The sequence below is a fragment of the Trachurus japonicus genome, chromosome 3 (assembly GCF_045865225.1).
Source record: "Trachurus japonicus isolate A0001 chromosome 3, Traja_1.0".
In the NCBI taxonomy this organism is placed as follows: domain Eukaryota; kingdom Metazoa; phylum Chordata; class Actinopteri; order Carangiformes; family Carangidae; genus Trachurus; species Trachurus japonicus.
The window spans coordinates 28,766,196-28,788,342 of NC_140909.1; the positions used below are offsets into that span (position 1 = coordinate 28,766,196).

The 22,147-nt window shown below is 41.9% G+C and overlaps 1 long non-coding RNA gene across 1 annotated transcript; it reads left to right on the forward strand.

Annotated features, from left to right (window-relative positions):
• The first annotated feature begins 914 nt into the window (after nt 1–914).
• On the forward strand, nt 915–7,494 carry LOC146990112 (uncharacterized). The gene is made up of 5 exons (XR_015035642.1): nt 915–1,147; nt 4,691–4,745; nt 5,151–5,235; nt 5,498–5,588; nt 7,430–7,494. It is a non-coding gene; the product is annotated as an uncharacterized LOC146990112 (long non-coding RNA).
• The last annotated feature ends 14,653 nt before the right edge of the window (nt 7,495–22,147 follow it).

Consider the following 22,147-nt stretch of genomic DNA (forward strand, 5'->3'; position numbering starts at 1 on the left):
GTGCGTACATGTTATTCCTCATATTTAGTTTATTATTGTTCTTATTTTATTTTTTATCTCTTTATTTTTTATTTTGGCACATAATTTAATATGTTTTAAACATACTATGTGCACCGTTTAAATATCTTGCTTAGTGTGATATTGATTTGTCTTGAAAAAGTGAGCATTGGTCGCCAAGAAGACTCGTAAGAGTGGGTCAGCTCGATCTTACATTTCCTTCTTAGTGAAAGATCTTCTTAAGCTAAGAGCGACTCTGGGAAACACGTTCTTCTTTCACAGCGTTCTTAAGAGCGTTCCTAAGAAGATCTTAGCGCTAAGAGCTTCTTAACAAATCTGTTCGCATACATACAGTATGTAGATCCAAAAAGGACTAGAATCTTCTGAGCATCCCTCCTCATGTGTGGAAAATGTTTTTCTTTGAGTGAAGAGTAAAACCCAAGCAGTGGGGCTGACTTTAAGTGTTCTGCCAGAAGTGTGTCCACACACATTATCCACACTGCAGGTGAAGGGAGAAGAAACCATGTGCATTTCACTCTCAATTGTTTTGAAGTGTTGAAATTGCCTTGAAAACTCAACATGCAGTGATTCTAACATGGATTAGTACTTGATAGTCAAGTTAAGTCAAGAAATGTATGTCAACAAGTGATAGGAATTTGTCTTGGTTTGCTCTCAGATACATACAGTATGACCACCACAACACCATACAAACACCACATAAAAAATACATAAGACAATATAAATTACAAAGGACAGTGGCATCATGTTCAGCATAGGTGCATGGAGAAGGTAAGTATGCTGTCTATGGTAGACATTTACAGAAGTGGGTCATGGCTGGTCGACTGACCCTGAATTTTTTGAGGTGCCGCAGGAAGTAGCCCACACAGCAGGAGACTCCGACGCGGATCCGCATTCAAGTCACCAAACCCGCGTGACTGTCACATTCGTTTGGCCGCCGCCTAGAGGATCAGCCCCGCCTCCAGGCAGAGCCGTTATTCTACCGTCAAACAGCGGATCCCGAACGGACCCGTGTCGGACGTGTGGACACGGACGCGCCTTTACTGTAACGGTCGAACACAGTAGTCCACACCGAGCCGAGACTAGAGGAGTCATCTTTCTTTGCTGGGACACGGTTGTGCTGAAGCCTCTAGTAAGTTTATTGATTTATTGATGTATTGCGACATTCACAGTAAACATTGGCCTTTGTGTTTTTAATCGTCATGTATATTAATGCTTGTAATGACGTTGTTTGATATTAGCACTGTTAGAACTTTTGTAGTTTTGTGCAACAGGCTAGGTTAGCTTCTAGCTGAGATGTGATGATGCACGTCTGTAGCTATTTTGTTTTAAAATGGGATAGCAATTTCGGGAGAATATGTTGTGGTTGTGTGACTAAAAAAACACACATTGTTATTTGGTAACGTTATGGTTATCTGTTTTAATGTATCGCAGCTGTTATGCTGTGTAACGTTAGCCTATGCTAGCGGTAACTTATGTAACTTAGCTGCTATTTCTCCGACCTCGACCTCCCATTTCCTCGATTTAAGTAGGCTATGCCCGGTGTTCCGACTCCCAGTAATTACGAGTCGCCCTCTTCATACACATTACGGTGTTTTTTTTTTTAAATAATTATTTTCTTTTCTTTTAAACCAACTAGCCGTTAGCGGCTAGTTAGCCGGCTAGTTAGCCGCTAACGGCTAGTTAGCCGCTCGGCTTTTATTTAAAAAATAAAAAACACCGTAATGTTTATGAAGAGGGCAACCAACTCCAACGTTACGGAGTTTAGAATGACTTTTTTAAGCCTCTCTTTGCTCCTCATGTCGTAATTCTCCGTGACTGTTCGCTAGCCGAGCGGCTAACGGCGCTGTTGTACTGTATATCAGCACGGGTGTGATTCGGTCGTAGGCACGAGGCCGCACACCCGTGCTGATATACAGTCCCTAATAGCAAAGTTCCTTTGGCTTGGATGTGGCCCAAATAAACAGCAAAGATCTGGCCCACTTACGGAAGTGAATGACGGCCCATATCTGGCCCAAGTATATGAAAGCTATGCTTAACCATAACATAACCAGACCTCTACCAGAACTGTACCAACTACATATGGCTTATAGCTGGGCTTCATAGGGCCTGCCTGTATGGCTGTGTTCAGGTAAAGCCTACTGGCTCTTATGTGGCCCCCATGTGGCTGACAGACCAAAATCCAGATTTTACCCAGAACCTAAACTAATATACACCAAACCTTTCGTCTGGCCCACTTTTGGAAGTGAATGATGGGCCACATCTGGCCCTAAGGTATATAAGCCCAAACTGAACCATAACAAAACCAGACTTCTACCAGGAGTAAACTAAATTCAAATAATTATATGGCTCATGGGTCACATACAGAATACGTGTGGCTCAGTTCTGTTGAATCATTGTGGCCCACATGTGGTTGACAGAATAAAACTGGTACTTTTTTCATCAGATCTATAACACACCTTCCATCTGCCCCACATTATGAAGAGAATGACATGTCAATTCTGGCACCAAAATTAAAAAATGATAATTTTAGTGCAATAGCAGTATTGATTAAGTTGTTCGATACCTATATAGATCACTTAAAATCACACAAAATCAATATGAGAAATTAAGAAAACACACAAGTTTCCCTTTAAAATTGTATTTTTTCATACTTCAAAATTGCCTTCAATGAACTGTACAGAAACATGTAGAAATTACATCCATATAAAAACAGAATCAGAAAAAAAAACTGATAAAATAGGCTGCAGTAATACTGTACAAAATACAAGAACAGTGTAGAAATATTGAAATGAAGAAAGTTTAATTTGTGCATCAAAACTGTCTGTCTTAACTGTCAGTTTCAGCTTGTATTTTTTGTCTCTCTTCACACCAAGGCCCAGTTTCCCATCACCTCCACCTCCTTGTCTGAAACAGCTGCAGTCAGGGTTTCGTCTACGGCACCTTGAGAACACAGGACATTTTTGAAAGAGTAGTGTTAGGGCTGTCAAACAATTAAAAATTTTAAATCGCGATTAATCTCAAAATTTCCTAAGTTAATCGTGATTAATCGCATCGTTTTCTTTTTTGCTTGAAATCACAGCAATATGAATGGATAAGAAACATAAGAAAATAAACATCTGGATGTTTCTTATGCTTTCCATTCATGGTAGCCTATTTAAAAATCAGCTGTCAGAGAGAGAGAGCAGCCAAGTTCTCTAGTGTAGTCAACATGCAGCTTTTTCTGTAACATTACAAGACGGCAACGGCTGAGGTTCCAATGTCACAACGTTAACTAATCGTGCGTTTTCTTTTTTTCGTGTTATTTAAAAAAATAAAAAATAAAAAATAAAAAATAAATAAATAAATAGTGCCGTTTAAAATCATTTTTGCGTTTAACGCGTTTATAAAAAACATTGTGTGAAGTTCCGGTGAATCAAAATAAAATAAATCAGACATTGGAGTAACTTAAATCAAGCTTTTTTCATCCCAGGAGCAGTAGGGTTAGCAAAGCTGCTAAAGCTGCTTGCTAACACAGTCATAGCTGTCTCTTTCACCATGGGCTTCAAAACACACGCTTTATTAAATTAAAACTGAGTTCTGTTCGGCTAACTTGTAGCTTTCTCCTCTAAAGATGTAGGTCTAGTGTGTGCCATTAATTATCAGTAGTTCAACAAAAATGTAAAAGGTTTAAAATTCACTTACCCAAAGCAGCAGCCAGTCCAGAAACTGAGTGAGAGAAAATGAAAATGTCCGGAGGGTGTCGCAGAATAAACTCCACCCATGGCCACTTGTGCCAGTTGCATGCCAACTGTAGCCCAAAAGCTAACATCTATCATCTGGGAGAGTGCCTTATTTCAGAACTGTGCCAGAAGAAAAATTCCCTCCAATTTTGAAGGTCTGGCAAAACCAACGTGGTTATGATGTGGACCTCATGTGTTTTGCCATTTTGTCAGTTACATAGGGCCAGGTGCTTCTATTACAGAACTGCCCCAGAAGAGATATTCCCTCCAATTTTACCAGTCACATACCACATGTGGCCCAAAAGAATATTCTATTATCTGGGCCAAGTGCCTCAGTTAAATAAGTGTACCAGAAGAATAATTCCCTCCAAATTTGAATATATGGCAATCCGTATGTGGTTATGATTTGGCCCTCATACATTTTGCCATACCACATTTCAACCAGAGGTGCCAGCTAAATGCCACATGTGGCCCAAAAGTCAATGCTATTGGGGGTACAACAGCACTCCCTCTGCCTTTATTCATCCCACGAAGGGGAAATTCACAAGTTTCAGCAGCAGTACAAACACACTCACACATGCCATGCACACTGGCAATATTAATGTTTAAGCTTGTCAGTGCTTTATGATGATTAATATATGCTGAGAAACAAGATAAAATTGTAAATCAAGCAGGAAAGACCAATAATTTGTGTTTAATGAATCAAATATAATCAGATATTGTTTTGGTCATAAATAGGCTATGTTTAATTCGCTGGGGAGGAGGGGCGGGCACACAGCTTTTCTTTTTTTTTAAACTTTTTTTTTTAAATAGTGAGGGCTGTCATTTTTGCTAAGCTTAAGTCAACTAAAGTTAGCTATTTTGTGTCTTCTATGTCCTGCCTTGAGTTTATGTTGTCTACACACCCACATACTTGACTTTTTTTCAACATTTTTTCTATTTTTACTGTGCAGATAATCCTCCAGCTATGCCAATATTTGACATGTCTCTGGGTGCTGCTGTGTAGTGGTGAGTATTAGCCTACTATTCAATTGCTTTTGTTGGTTTTCGGGATGCACATTTTGAATTTTTTTTCTGACTGATGATAACCAACGCTTGTTAACCGATATGATTACAATGCTCTCGGGGGCGATCACTTTTTCTCTTTTGCACAGCTCTGTTGTAACAGGTGATGCAGATCGATGTCCCTGTAGGCTACATTTGTTGTCTGGCCTTCTTTTATGATATTATTCCTTTTTTAATATTGTGAGTAAAGATAATTACTGCAAGTCCTATTGCCTTTAAGATTCTAATGTTCATTTTTTTTGTTGAAACTATTTTGGAGAGATATGTCTAATAATCAGTCTTCATTACAACACAAAATAATATGGCACCACAAACTAAACCAATTTCCATTTGTCTTTCTTTCTCTAGTGAATGTGGCAGTGTAAAGGGTGTTCAGTTGCTGTGCAATATTTGACATGTCTCAGGGTGCTGTGTCAAAGGCTCTGCAGTAGTGGTGAGTATTACTAAATCAGTTGTTGTTTTCTGAGTTTATTGTTTTTTTTTCATTTATGTATATTATTTTTAAACAATTACTCAGTAATGAAAAAGAAATAGGGGGCATCATTGCACCAATGGATGAAGTAAATATATTCTCTGGGTTGGGGGTGTAACAACTGATTGTCTTCAAGACAAAAATGCCTTTTACCAGGACAAATGAGAATTTTCACAGAGATGAACTCAAACAACACAACTTCTCCTCTGCTTTTCTGCCGTAGGATGATGACGTGGATCTGGGAAGAGAATGCGTCCTAAAGACCCTCTGCGTTTACCTGAATGAGGACCCGGAGAATCTATTGAGAGTATGTGGTAAGTATTACTTAGGTTTAGTATGTTGAGATGTTATCTTTCGTATTTTATATAAACTTTAAAACATCTACTCATTGTAATTACTTTACAGTCAGCTAAGTTGTAGGATAATATGGTAGTGCTCTTAATATCAAAGTGTGTGTTTATTTTTCATTAAAGGGATAGTTCGGGTCTTTTGATATCTATCTATACCCTTGTTTTAGCACAGAGCTAAAGGGAGAGCTTTATGAACCTGATGTGATGCTGAACCTCATCAGATGGAGTTCCATAGACTGTAGGAAAGAGGTTAGAGCAGAGAAGAGTGATCGTTGCAGCGCAGTCCATGGTGGAAGATCAGACCAACAAATATACAGACAGACAGCGTGCATCACCTCCAAGGATGGTGCTGCTGGAAAAAAAAAAGAACAGCACTCCTCTGCAGCCAGCTGACGTGTAGCTCACCTGCAGCTGTCAGAGGATCCTCGCTCTTTCTTTAGCCTGGCGTTTGGATGCACTTTGTTCAACATGTGAAGATCTAACCACCATCTGACCACCGGTCAGCTGAGCCAGCTAACAGAGTGGACGTGGCTGGTGTGTAGGCTCGCTATTTTATAACGGCAAGAAAAAATAATCGTCCTGATAGTGTGTACATTTGTCCGGCTGATCTTCCATCACGGACTGCGCTGCATTACTGATCATCACCCGGTCACCCTGTCTGTCACAGCTGCAGCTGTGGTCTAACTTCAGCTTGTTGCTTCCCTGTCCCTCCTCTCTGTGTCTGCCCGTTCTAACTCCATCTGACGAGGTTCAGCATCACATCAGGTTCATAAAGGTCTCCCCTTGGCTCTGTGCTAAAACAAGGGATGGCTTCATCACTTGTGTCATAATCAGATTACGTGAACTATCCGAGCAATAAACTCCATGAAACAGCTGATGGAAATGCGCACAGCCGTCTAGAGGCGGCAGCGCGCAGTGATACGGAGGGAGAGAAAATAGCAGCAAGCGATTGTGAGGTCAGACTTTTTTGTGGACAACGGTTTTGTGATGCAAATGTATCACTCTTTTGAACGCATATTGTTTTGAGAAGTAAAACGCTTTATTTTCGTGACCCCAGCCAACTAACCGGACTACATTCGTCAGCACCGCAAACTCTCAAAGTGTGAGAGAGAGAATTAAACATAGCCTATTTATTATCAGTTACTATGACCAAAACAATATTTGATTCGTTAAACATAAATTGGTCTTCCCTGTAGGATTTGTTTTATTTACAATCTTATTTCTCAGCATATAGGCCTATTAATTATCATGACAACATAAAGCACTGACGAATAAGCCTAAACATTGATACAGGACTCTGTAACACAACTCATCACACATTCATGCTCTCCCTGTCTGATCATCTGAGAAGCAGACAGTCTGAGGTTGAAGTTTAGGTGACACTGTGACAGGTCTCTGTACGTCTTGACCACATGTCAGCTGGTCAGCTGTAGTAGAGGAGAACTCAGCTGTTTTCAGCTCCACCGCACGTAGCGTTTTTTTTTTTTTTTTTAGGAGCTCCGGTATATTGCGGCTTTATGCGGGAGGACACGCGATAAACTACAGCTGATCCAATGTATTTATCTGAGCTTGGTCACCGTGAGAGGCGCTTTGAGCTGCGTTCATATTAAGTTACACCTGACGCAGGACAGGGCATTTTGACAGGTCTGCGCTCACATCAGCTGTGTTTATTTACCCTCACCCTGTCACATAAGCGATCAGCTGTTTTTTTTGTTTTTTTAACGTTTGATGTCTTTTTTTCTTTTTGCTCGAAATTAAACATGGTATGACCTTGACTCCCTATATATCTGTCTGTTTGATTACAGGTGCTGTAAGAAAAAATACAGTGACAGGTCAGCCACAGATGACGAGGTGACCAAACACGCCATCCACCTTGTGGCAGATTGTGCAGCGAGGAGACGTGTCCCGCCTCCATCCACGCGAGAACCCCAGTAGCATGTACTTTAAAAGAATAAACAATATTTGTATTGAACTTCTTGTCGTTCACCAGTTATTCATTTTCTGATATTTTAGCTTCACATTTCATTGAAGTTGTAGCCTCATTTTGTACAGTAAATTGATGTCTTGACTTCAACCTTTTCTGTATATTGACAATAGTGTTGGGTTAAAAATGCAAGGCAATGCAGATTTAAGCTTGGTGTAGAAGTCTAGGCTAGGCATAGTTATAGTTTTAGTTTAAGCTATTTTATGGAGATTTTGAAAATGATGAACGGGTCCAAAACGGACCCGGGCCAGAGGTTTTTTTTGCGTCCGTTTCGGATCCGCGGCGGATTTGCGTGTCCCGAACGGACCCGGGCCAGAGGTAATTTATAAGTCCGTTGCGGGTCCCAAACGGATCCGGGCCAGAGGGTTATTATGAGTCTGTTGCGGATCCGCGGCGGATTTGCGGGCCCTGAACGGACCCGCCGCGGAGGTATGATTTAAATCGCGGATGCGGACCGGATGCAGCGCGGATCCAGGACGGGTCCGCGATCCGCCTTCGTTGCGGATCCGTCACAGAGAGCAAGTGGACTCCGATACGGGTCCGTTTCGCGGGTCCGTTCCGGAAGCCGCGCTACATCCGCGGCGGGTCCGCGGCGGACTCCTTTTGCTATGTGGGAGAGTTGCTGGTGGCACTTACTGATTATGAGACTGGTGTTGAGCTCCCATGATAGGGATGGTGGTCCCGAGTGTGGCTTCCTTCAGTGTTGGCAAGTGGGTGAGAATGTTGTCCCCCATTTGGCTTGTGAGGAGCTGCAACCTTATGAAAGCCTGCACTGTACATTTCATGCACAAAAAGGCCCTTGCATTGCAGTTTGAGATTCAGTTCATTCATTTGAGCCGTCACATCTAAAGCAAAACCAAGGTCTGTCAGCCACTCTGCATCTGAAACCTGAAGGATGTCATTTCCCTTCCTCACACAGAACTCCCGGATCTCCTCTCTCAAGTCCCAGAAACTTTTCAGCACTATGCTCAGGCTGAGCCACCTAACAGCGGAGTGGTAGCAGAGCCAGTCTATTGACGAGCCTTGCCACTCTCCATAAGCCCCATTGTATCGAACTTGGTTGCAGTTCCACCAGAATTCCACTAGAAGTGCTCGCGGGCGAGTGCAGAATGAATGGGGCCCTATGGAGCTAGAAGGCTAAATTTGTCCCTTTCACACAAAAAATCACAAATATTGTTGTATTTTCTGCAAGATCAATATGGATTATAGCAGGGGTGCCCAAATTCTTCTCAGTGAAGGGCCAAAAATGAATCGGGGTGGAAGGTCGCAGGCCAAAATTAAACATTCAAATTAAATATGCCTATAACATAGGTTAATTGTGCAAAATAAACACTCATACAAAGTATTTTTTTTTAAATAACACTATCGATTGTGTTTCACTGTTAATTTAAACAAAGCAAAGTTACTGGTACTGTACTGGTGCTCTGGTTAAGAAGGGCATTGTCTGCTATGTGTCATCCCCAGAAAAGCAGAGTAGCATGTGAATTTGTTGCCGTTGCCCAGTCAGCTAATGAGCAGTCTCCCTGCTCTTCTCACCCACACACAGCGCCCTGTGTTGGGGGCTGCACGGCCGGCAAGACCCCCCCTCTCCCCTCCAGAGCTCGCCGTAGCTCTGGAGAAAGTTCAAGCTCCCGGCAACGGCAGCGGCAACGGCACAGTACCGACGGCGGCAACGGTAACGTTACCGGCAATGATGACGACAACGGCAACAGCCCCGTCGGCACCGTTGCCGTCGTCGTTGCCGTCGTCGTTGCCGCTGCCGTCACCTTTCCCGGTATTAAAGCTCTTTGGAGCTCGGAGCTCTAGGGGGGAGGCTGCTGAACACAGTCAAAATAACTTGTGTGTGGTGTTTACTTAGGTTTACTTCCTGTCTCTTCTTCTATGAACACTCCCAGCACGTTAACAACAGCACTGGTGACAGACTCCACCCAGTGGTCGGAGTCGTACATGCAACATGCATCACAGTGGGAAAATAATAGAAATTTCAAAAATTAAAAATTCGAGCATTGGCAGCGGGCCAACTCTGGCCCGCGGGCCCCAAATTGGGCAGCCCTGGATTATAGGTTAAAAGTGAAATTGTTGAGATGTTTTGTCCTTTCGATTTCCTACAGGGTGGGCTGTTGTTGCCCATAAAACGCTAGCATTCTGCTAATGAATGCTGATTGGTCAGTGACGGACTTGCGACTATTTACGACCAGAGATCCCACCTGATGACACAATAGCTGTAAAACGGGCGAAAAGCTGTTTTATTTCCTTCTGTAACGCTGTTATTATGCACTTTTATTAACTTTTAATATTTTTTCAAGCGAGAAAGTAACTGTTTAGTCCCCCAATATGCGGTCTGTTTATCCAAATGACGGCCGTTTAGAAGTCTGCTCCGATGTTTTCGGAGAAGCTCCACCATGAGCTCTGGAGCAATGACCGGGACATCACAGCGGCAGCAGCCGGTCTGCTGACGTGCTCGGTCGGCCTACCTCTGTCGTCGATCCCGGCGGAGAAAATGTTACCCGTAGGTTTTTAGAGGTTTACCACCGGCTGATTAAATTTTTTTTTTGTCTCATTGATGAAATCTAACAATTGTAGCAGTAGCATTAGTTTATTGTTTGAATGAAAAGTGAAGCTTCATATGTGGACAGAGAGCAGTGCTGCCTGGGGGCTCTGTAGCGTACGTTCACCACATTTACATAAATAAATAAATGTTTTACAATGAACCGATCGTCTGCATTAAATGTTTTTTTTTATTTTTTATTATGTTATATTATATAACATGGTTACGGTCCGCGGTTCCGTAGACAGGCTGGACGGGCAGTCATCGTGCTCTGACGGTGCTCTGAGGTGACTCAGAAATTACCGTAAAGCAGCACCTCTTGTATGTGACGTCATCATGTTTTTTGAACAGCTTTTTAGAGCAGAAAAGTGAACTTAAAAAATCCAATATCCAGCCAAGTGCATTTTATTGCTTCCCCCTTTTGATAATAATATTCAAATTACTTGACAAAAAATTATTTCCAGAGAAAAGTGGATTTTTAGGGGTGTATCCCCATTGACTCCCATTCATTCTGCACTCGCCTGCGAGCGCCCCCACATGGACAGAGACGTGTGAGACGTGACGAGAGTGGCACTTCACCTCAATATTAGAAATTCTCTGGTGGTAGCTTATTTCATCATGTTCAGTCTCATTTTCCTCCAAAAGTGCAACAAACTGTCTGTGATTCAGTGCTTTGCTTTGATGAAGTTAAAGGTTATAGCTACAACTTTTTCATCAAAAGGATTAATTTAAAAAAAATAATGCATCCACAGAACGTCTAGAGGGGTGCAGAATAAAAGTATTAATTTTACTGAATTAAAAAAAAATAGTATATAAATAATTGTTTAATAAATTTTGGCGGGTCCGAAATATCTAAATATTTACATCTGGTTACATTGGCAACGTCGGCATGGAATGATCTCTGTGGTAACAGCATTAGAACGTTGATGTCATGTGTCCTGTAGTCTGGCCTGCCGGAAGTGCGTTGCTGCGATTAGCCTCTGATTGGTCGGAACGAGCCACCCGGCGGAAGTCCCTCTCCGTGCTGCAGCTTTCACAGTCCGCCCGGTAAAGGGAAACATCAACAAACAACAACAGGAACCGAACCATGGATCTATTATACATCCGTGTCATGAACCGAACAGAAGAATACATATCTGTCAGTGGTTACCAACCGCCGTTAAACCGAACAAAAGAATAAATATCCGTCAACGATTGCCGACCGTCATTACACCGCGGACCGAAATCCAGTTTCCAACCGGCAATATTTTGCAAGCGCACCGTTGCTACGGCGCAGACCACAACGATTGTGACTGGTTGAAAGAATTCCAAACGGCCGGAGCGTTTTTTTCTCTGATCGCAGAATCATAGGCGGAGCAGCCAGACTCTCCTTCTTCTTTGGAGGAGGGTCTGGCGAGCGAGACTATGTGTCCTGTAACTGGCAACTAGTAAAACGGAAGGTTGTGGCGAGAGCAGGCAATGTGAGTGGAACACCTACTGGCCAGGAGGAATTAAACTTGTAGCTATCACCTTTAACTGTTTTAGTTTCAAAATCAACAACATGGTTCATTTTTAAGGTGAGGTATAAATGGCCATACCAAGTCCATACCATTCCAAGTCATTCCAATAGAATAATTGTCACTCTCTTCATCCCAATTCAGGGGACACTGCCCTTGCATTTTTCCTAGAATGATGCGAAGCTAGTTCAGGCAGACAACTCAAGCCGCGCCCACCCTGATCAGCTGATCAGTCACATGCTCTCCTCGTCCAAATAGGGCGGGTTATTTAAATCCCCCAGCTCATCCCTGGCTATGTTTCTGCTCTGCCTCTGCTCTGCCTTTCACTACTGCTGCTGCTGCTGCCTTGCTGCCCATGAGGTTTTGCAAACCCACCTCCTCCCCAGCATCCATCTGGGGGGGCTCTGTCTCTTGATTCCCTGTGGGGGTTGGCTTCATTCCCTGTAATGTCTGTCAAAGCAGATCATTCAGGGAACAAATATGAGTCAGAGCCTGATGCCAAACCTGCTGCAGTCCATGCTCAAGAATATGCTATCCATGCTGTGCTTCAGCTTGCTATGCTTACGCTCAATAAATTATTTCTTCTCATTCCAGAGTTGTCTGATTGAACTGTGAAAGTGGCACAAGGTGGTCCTGTCGCAGAGCAGAGCAGCACAACACTTTTCTCATTCCAGTTCCTTTCGATTTGGCCTTTCTACCATTAACTGCTGAACTGAGCTGACACACAACACTGACATATCATAGTGTGATCCCCAGGCTCTGTTGGTGGTGTTTGCTCTTGTTACAGGTGCAATGAGTCTTGGGATAGGTAAAGTCACAAATGCTCCATTTGTTGGATCTTATGGTCAGGACAGTTTCAGCTGCAGAAACAAATTAGGGGGTGGCATTAAACAGTGTTCAACCAAAAAGGTTTAATTTCACATGGCTTCAAGGTCCAAACTAACTATGCCACTGGTCGCACTACTGCACCAGCTCATTATTTGACTCATGAAGGAGGCTCTCATATCTCCAGGCTGCTATCAATCCAGATGGTTACAGAGGGAGTGGGGAGTTGGGCGAGGAGGGGGTTATCTGTTGTCTGACAGCTGTCCATAGCTTTGAAATACAAAGAGAGCAGCTAGGAAAAGAGCCAGTTGTATGAAAACTGTTTTACATGCTAATGCTAATGTTCTGAGGACACGAACGAAGCTGTCAAACACCCCCCTCCTCTCTCCTCCTCTTCCCTCCACCTGGCTCCTGCCTCAGCTCCTCAATCATCCACAATCAGCGGGTCGGCTCACAGCTGAAGATCTCCTACAGCTCATCACCAGATTGTTCAGCTGACAGGTGGCGTCTCCCTTGTCACAAATGTCCTGCTCCAGCCGTCACTCTCTTAGGCTACCCCACATCCAGCCTCTGTTGTTTCCTCTGTCGTCGCCGTCGTCGTCGTCGTCGTCGTCGTCGTCGTCGTCGTCGTCGTCATCATCATCATCATCATCATCATCAACACTCTCTTCTTCATTAAATCTGGTTTTCTGTCAAACTGTGTTTGAAGAAAATTAGTCCAAAGAGTAACTTTCTTTGATTGAAGTGTATGGATGGACTGACTGTATTATTCTATCACTGTTTTACTCTTTTTATTTTATTTAGGAATCCAAAATACCCAACAGACTCAACAGCTGCATATTTCATGTTTTTCATTTTAATGAGACAACAGAGTCTTTTGACATGGAAATCGCAGCAGAGCATGAGGCACTGCATGTTAAGAATATTCCTGGAAATCTGAAATTCTTGGAAGCCAAGAAAAGGAAAAGGGGGATTATTTTTCCACAGGTTTGATGCAACTATATTACAAAAATATCCTGCTAATAAACAAACAGGAGCTCTAAAGAGGGAAGAAATGTTCCGGTAAAACACTCAGAGAAACCAAATCCTACACAGCAAAAAGGGATGTGTCAAAAAACAACACACATGGTTGTGTTGATATCATTTTGACACATGTTGTGTAGATTTTAGCACAAGATGTGTTATTTTTTATTTTATTATTGACACGATACATGTGTCATCTGATTGGGGGGAAATAATTTGTTTAATTTTTTTTTAAAACAACATGTTTTTTTGTTTTTTTACAGTAGTACATGAAATAGCCTTAAAATGAATAAAAATAAATAAAAGTGAATATTTTTGCATGTGAATATAATCTAGTTTAAAAATTTAACGGTCCACGTCATGCTCCTTTTGAATTTCTGCATTTGACCGCTGTCACCGCTCTTTTCACTCTTGTTCGAGGGAGGAGGAGGATGGAGTCGGAGTCGCAGCCACCTGTAAGTTAAGTTTTTCATTTGGTGTTCATATTTATTAGCAAGATAACATGCAGAAAATAACCTTTAAAATATGTTAAGGAGCTAAATAACGTTTGTAATGACTATAACCTGCTCCTGGTTAGAGTTAGCACAATAGCTATCTGTTAGCTTCAATAAACTTGGTGACCTCCCGTGCAGTAATGATAATACAATATACATTAACGGTCAGGCTATGCCGACTTTTGACGGGGAAAATAGAAAGGTTTACAGCATAAAATATATCGCCAGGTCAGATGGCTACACATCCCTTACGAAAGAAAAATATATTGCAATATATTAGAAAATATCATGTGATATATTAGGCAATATATTCCCATATATGGGATTTAATTTTTATATTTTCCAATATATTGCAATATATGCATGGATCATATATGTGTATATATTGAGAAATATATTGAAATAAAGACCAAAAAGGCACTATATTTTTAAATATTTTATATATTTATATATATATGCATGGATCATATATGTGTATATATTGAAAAATATATTGAAATCAAGGCCAAAAAGGCACTATATTTTTTTTATGTTTTATATATTTTCATATATATGCATGGATCATATATGTGTATATATTGAAAAATATATTGAGATCAAGGCCAAAAAGGCACTATATTTTTTAAATGTTTATATTTTATACAACATACACACACACACACACACACACATATATATATATATGTGTGTGTGTGTGTGTGTGTTTTAAATGTTTTACACACACATATATATATATATATATATATATGTGTGTGTGTAAAACATTTAAAAAATATAGTATATAGTATAGTATATGTGTATATTTATAACGCCCCCCCCCCCGTGTAACAAGTTAAGCAATTTATCTAACATCACAATTAGTCCGAAGCTGAAGGTAAAAATTCAATTAAAGTAAATATCCTGCATAGTTCTCCTCCTCTGTGTCCTCTGATCAGAGCGGTGACCCTAGCAACGGTGTGTTTTACTTAGCAATGGTCTGTGAACCGATTGCAGGTCAGGAACATAGACTGTAAAAGGTCAGGAATTATTTTTTTTATTAGATATAAAAATAAAAAATAAAATGTTACCACAATGAAACAAAATCCATTGGCTGTCTCATCGTGAGCATTTGAACATGATTGGTTGATCTGACTGACATAATGGCTCTTGGCCAATGACAGCTGTGCGCGCCTTTCCGGCGCCAAATTTGAAAATAACCGTTACTGCTGCTGTGAAACGGGAACCGCCGCGACGCACTTCAGTCGTTCAAGAATGACCAGTCATGTGGATTATTTTTACGATACGGATAAATGGACAAACAGTCGGCTGGAACCTGGTCCTAGCGAGAGCTTGAGTGAATTTAAATCCTGCAAAAAATACCAGGTAAGATATTTCTCTGTTATTATTGTGGCGTTGTTGGTGTCAGGGATTCAAACGAGGCAGGCTCTGGTGAGAGGGAGGGGGGCTGTGTAACGTTAACGGACGTGAAGTCCTGGACATGTCTCGACATGTCACCATGGAGGGTTTTTTTTTCTTATTCTCCTTGTTCTAACCAACGGTGAGGAGGATGTTTCAGCCGGTACATGGCTTCATTAACGTGTTACAGAGAAAAGGGTTAGAAAGAAAAGAGAGAAAAGCTAATCGCCATTAGCACATGAGCTATCCGGCTTTCAACCCCGTAGTAGCATTCTAGCGAGCGGCTAACTGGTAGCGTTAGCGGCTAACTGGTAGCATTAGCCACCGGTGTAGGCACCAAATGTGGAGGCTCCGGGCTGCCAAAACCGCCCTGACTAATCTGATGTTTGTTAAATCTACAAAACTATGAGGGGTGGATAGTGCCACGGTTACCCAGCCAAAGGAGACTGTCGTGTGAACTACGTCGCCTCACCTACGTGTTGATAAGTACGTCGCCTCACCTACGTGTTGATAAGTACGTCGCCTCACCTACGCCGCCGCCCCCACCCCCCATCCCTCCTCCCATCCCTCCTCCCCACCACACACACACACCTGCAGTTTGTAAAAAGTAGCTACTACTGCCTAAGCTGCACAAAGCACCGTCAGTACATATAAAACACAGCTTAGGCCTAAGAAAAACAAAAAGTGAATCCAATATTGAAAGACTGGAATTCACTCAATTACTGTAAATTGGGGAAAGTGACAATGAGGGGATCGACGTAGCCTACTTTTTTTTCTTCCAACTTTATTGAACAACAGACAATTCAGACATTCCAGGTGTCAGTACAATAGCTAGATTTACACATGACAGCATAAGAGTTAACTAAAGAGAGAACAATAGAATTAACAATAAAAAAAAATACATTTCTTGGTGACAGAGCTTGTAATCAATAATGTTCTTGTTATGATGTTTAAGTTCTATGATTTCAGCCCAGAGGAGTGCAATTGTTTTAATGGAGAGAGTATGAGCGATATAAAAAAAAAACCACGATCGCAGCCTGAAGCAACAGTGTTGCTGCGAGAGGAGGCTGCTTTTAATTTTTCTGACAGCTCTTGCGCTACTTTTAAATATGAAGCTTTATCCATTTAAACTAGGAGCAACATCAACTGTCATTTTAAATTGTGTTTTATATTGTTAAATATTTCACTGATCGCAATTATAACACGAGTGTGTGTTTTATTGGAAGCGAGGCTGGATAGGTTACAGTGAGTTTTTTTTAGGTGCTGCAGCTACAAGCAAATCTCATAAACAAAGACCTTTTTAAATGTGAAAACAGCGGAAACTTATTCAAGATTTGAGTTTGGGCAACACTGAAATATAACAGGCGACACATCGGAATTAATTTATTCACGGCCACATTAAGTGAAATTATTAACTTTACCGATTATCCATCTGATTATCCGTCCTGCTGCCAGCGAACAACTTCTATCAGTGGTGACTGTATATAAAAGTAAAATAGGCTATAGGCTATAGCTAATGACCTCCTGACGCTCAGCTCAACGGGTGAGGAGAACATCTGTAGGCGGAGACAACTCTCGGCGGAGACGCTCAGAGAGAAAGTCAACAGCAGCGGATCAGCTGATCTCTCCCTCCGTACAAACGCTCCGTTCTGATCCAGCTCCACTGGACTTTCAAAGTAAAGGTGACGCAGCTGTAAATGAGTTAAATGGTGAAACAGCGGCGCCCTTATATCCGATTTTATGATTAAACTCTAAACATAACAGGTTATGAGCTAAGCATAAGTTACCTGTGGACCTGTAGTTTATAGTCACACAGTAGGTTATGTTAATAGACAAGCATCTATGGGACGCTTTTAGCTATTTCATTTAAAACAAATCAGCTCAGCAAAGATGGGAAATAATATCTAATCATAATTAATTCGAGAATGGACGAGAATTAATGCACGTGAGTCTGGCCGCAATAGCGGATCAGATCGGACCATCAGGTCTTTAAGAACTGTAGCAGGAATTAAGCACTTTCAGAGGTTTTGTTCATTCACTAGAACTTGTAACAGACCCGGCTTCTAATTGAGACCGGCTTTTATTTGCTGAAACCTGGAGACAGACCTGACCCAGTGCAACCGGCATCTCCCTTTTCGCCTTTTTTTTTTCCTCCTTTTTGAGAATTTACAGTAGGCTACATATGATGGTCTGGGAGACGCTGTGCGCTAGGCTACTGTAGGGGGATGAGAAGGCTCGTGGTTCAAATGATACTTGATCTAAAGAAGCTCTGTCTGACCAGATGGGGGGGGGGTTACAATAGCCTATCCTCCAGTCTTTAGCCGGTCGCTGCGGAACATCATTAAAAAAAAAAGAAAAAAAAAGCGCTGGTCACGGTGGAGCTGAGAAGAGCGGAGTTGCACTGCTGCAGCTGATCAGCTGACATGTGGTCAAGACACAGACTTGTCCAGGACTTCAAACTCAGAGCTTTCTGTCTTCGGACTGTCCTGACCTGTCCCTCGACATCACACAGGGACAAATCACTTTATGCTGTGATTTAAGTAGGCTATTAAATACAGTAGCCTAGGCTTTAATCATAATAGTGTAGGCTACTGGCACGAAAAACCATTTCTATTCTCACTGTTCTCAGGTCAAATATGCTTAATTTCCATTAATTAGCCTAATTACAAAGCCTCTAATTAATTAGATTAAATCGAGTCCAGGCCCTATAATATTGTCCTATAATTCCTACTGACGACGACTGCAGTGAAGTTAGTTTGAAGTTGGATATTTGACAGACATTCGCTCACTCACTCGCTTCTCAATACATTAAAAATCCATATAAAATATAAGATGTGTTCAAATGCAATAAAAACAGGTGTGTGTCATAGAGGAGGCTTAGCTCTACCCTCCTGTGTTGATTTTGAGTCAACAGGTCACATGACCTGGAGTTATTGAGCTCTAATGCTCATATTTACAGTAGGCCTATAAAATAAATCAAAAATCCATATAAAATATTACATTTGTTTAAATGCAATAAAAACAGGTGTCATATAGAGGAGGCTTAGCTCTACCATCCTGTGTTGATTTTGAGCCAACAGGTCACATAACCTGGGAGTTATTGAGCTATAATGCTCATATTTACTGTATAAAATATATTAAAAATTCATTTAAAATAGTAAATGTGTTTAAATGCAATAAAAACAGGTGTGTGTCATAGAGGAGGCTCACCTCTGCCATTCTGTGTTGATTTTGAGCCAACAGGTCACATGAATTTTTTATATATTTTATACAGTAAATATGGGCGTTAGAGCTCAATAACTCCTACTGTAGGTCATGTGACCTGTTGACTCAAAATCAACACAGGACAGAAGATCCAAGTCTCCTCTATGACACTCACCTGTTTTAACCCATTTAGGCCTAAAACGCCTGGAAAAAATGCCTGTAAAACCTAAGGACGATTTTAAAATAACCCCCTAAAACCTTAAGTTTTTCTGGAAATTCAACATAAGTGTCAACGCCTACTAAATAATTGATTTCTCAGGCTCTGTAGCAGATAGAAATGAAATTCAAAAAGTATTTGAGAGCTTATACCTGTGGCTTTCATGAGAAGTTGAGTTTATTTGTCCAAACCTTCAATAAAGTTTTTTAAAAAATCAACAAACTCAGCAAATTGAGAAAAAAAGGCTTTTTCGCCTTTATTGAACAGGAGAGTTGACAGGAAATGGCAGTGAGAACCATAGCCTCAACACATGGGGCTAAACACTGCCCCAAGCAGCACTATTTTCAATCAAAAATGTAAAAAAATAAAGTGTCAGTACAAGAATAAGTGCCTGGGATTGGGCAGTGAGGTAGTTCAGGAACCAGCACATTTTCCAGAGCTTGTCCCCAGATAGCACACATACGTCGTGCCGACGTATTCCCGACGCATCAAGTTCCGTCGCCAAGACGTCGCATGGAGAGCGTTTGCTAATTGGCAAGATATCGCCGAGACGTCGGCCTTTGATCGAGCTCGACCACCGGCCGACGTCTCGGCGATCAATAAAAGCAGGAGCGGGAGCGCCAGGCGCTCCATATATTTAGCCTATAAATAATTCATACGACCTTTATTCATTTAGGTCGGGCCTTTTGAACTAGGTAGCCTACAATATTCTACAATCCTACGTAATAAATAGCCTAAATAAATAATAATCCCTGTGTGCTGCATGTACAATTAAGAGGCAAAAGTCAAGTTTAAAAAAAACTTTATTCATGCTTCACTCAGGTTAGGCTACAAAACAGCATAAATTCAATCAATAAAACCGTCATCAATAGATTATAACTTGTGAGTCCTCTTCATCAGCATCTCACTCCTCGAAGGCTCCGCTGGCCCCTGACGAATCAAATGGCATTAGGCTCCCCCCCTCCTCATTTCATCTGCAGAGGCTGAGAACTGCGGTGAGGAAGAAAAAGAGGAGAAAGATGAGGAAGAGATGTCAGGGCCAGAACAGCAGAGTCACGGAGTGTCTACACGTACAAAGTGTGTGTGTGTTAACGATTAGAAATGACTGAAGAGGACAGGTTTTATGGATATGACGTGCTCAAATAAATCAATAACAAAGTCATTCAAAAAACACACTTTTGCGTGTCTGATTAGGCAAGCACAATGATCTACTATGAGTAATATGCTAAATGACAACAGCGCAAACCGCAGTATTTAAATGAGGGTTTTGCGCGTAACCGTTTCCGCCATGGAGAGTGTGGACAGAGAGCTGGATGGATACAAACGCAGAATAAAAATTTGATCCGACGCATTAATAGAGAGAGGGACAAATAAACATATTGTGGAGCTGCAGCATAAGAAACGTAGTTTATAATAAAACCTCAGCAAAGGGTGAGCTGCTCTGATCAGTGTTGAGCAGCAGCTGCAGGTAACTGGGAGACCTGCTGTCATTCATTGAGCTGGAGCTGCGCGCTATGGCACAGAGCTCAGGTGTGGGACACTCAGGCCACTCGGATCTAAACGCGCTGACCAAAAGATCACAGACGGAATGAAAGCGGTGACGTCTCTCAGCCCCGGTCCCAGAGCTGAGCAGCCAGGTACTGGAGAGGGAGGAGAGGAGAGGAGAGGAGAGGAGAGGAGCGCACTGGACGAGAGAGATGCGGCGTGCGTAACGGCGCTTAAATTACTTTGATCGCATGATCAACAAAGCTATTTAACCATCTGAACACAACTACTGGGCTCATCATTCATCACATGTAACAGCTTGGCCTGATGTTTTTATATCGCAAAGCAGCAGAGGACAACGATATCGCTGCTTTCCTGTGCGCACTGCGCAGCTCTCAATTTAAAGGGCAAGACGGCGTGGTTTGGCCTTTAACTCGTTAATCATTCCATTAGTCCAGTTTCTCCGCGAGCCGGTGCAGGTGTCGCAACGCATCACCTGACGGCGATTTTTACAAATGTATTGACTGATCGATAACATGTTAGAAGCTATAGACTATAACAAAAACAAAAAATGCATCACATTTTTGGGTATGCCAGCTTCCTCTGTGGGTGGCACTGGCACACTCGTGGCTCTCAGCTGCCTACAGCTGTTGCTGTTACTGTTTTTAACAAAGACGAAAACAGCGCTTGATTACTGAAAGGCAAAGCCCGTGTGACCACATCAAGGTGGTTGTGTCCACACACCCGTACTGGTTTATGTGACTTTAAGGTGACATGTCAGCGCAGGAGGGAGTGGGAGCGTGGATGCGAGCCAGTCTCCTTCAACCATGCACGGAAAAGGAGAATGATAGGAAAGGTTTTTCTAATTTATTGAGAAACAATGCCCAGGTCAGCAATGCATTACAATAAACATGTGGTTCATTTGTCCCCTCAAGTTACATAAACCAACACAGCGTGGACACACACAACTCCGCTGACGCCGGTGATGTGTAGAAAAAGTGTTTCCATTACACTTTTGCGATACAAGTTTGTATCGATTCGTCTCAAAAACTAAAAACTTTTTTGCGATATTTGAGAGTTTTTTAGAAATGTAGGTGTTTCCATTACCAGTTTTTAATTTTGATATTTAGGTTTTGTGCATTTCAAGGGGTAATGGAAACGCACCTAGTGACAGTTTCCTCATCACTAAACTTGAACCACCATCCTCCCTCACTCACGTCGTGATGACAGGACAAAGCCTTTTGGACATAGGCTACCTACCTTATATTGTAGCCGATATGCTGTGTTTTCCTCTCTGTATGCCTCTCGTTTCAGTTTTCGCCCCGGTCAATCATCTGGTGCGCATCCGCTGTTTATCAGGTGCTTGCTCACTCTCTCACTGCTCTGCGAAGTAAAAAGGAAAGAATTGGTAAAGAATTAAGGAGTGCTGGAGTAAACAATGTGTCTTATTTAATGACCAGTGAGATGACAAGTCTTCGTGGTTGCTGCTCTGTGCAGTGTCCGGTCTTGTCATAAATCACTGACAAATCAACCTGATTAAATCTCAGCAACAATCACACTCTCAAGCCCTTTCCCTCTGCCATCATGTAAAACTTCACTTCCCTGCCTGCCACTTCTTTCTGTAATTTTGATAAGCATACACATTTGTTTTTACCAATTTCAATTGTCTCAACAGTTAACCAGAGTAGCCTAATATCATTCTCAAGTCAGCTGTCATAAGCGCGAGGACAAAAAATGTAGCCTAAAAAGCGTCTGCTATCTATGTAACCATGGTGAGCTCCAGAGACCGAGTCTCCCTCCTTCACTCATCCGCACACCAGCGCCTTGTGCCCGGGCAGCAGGCCGGCCAGCC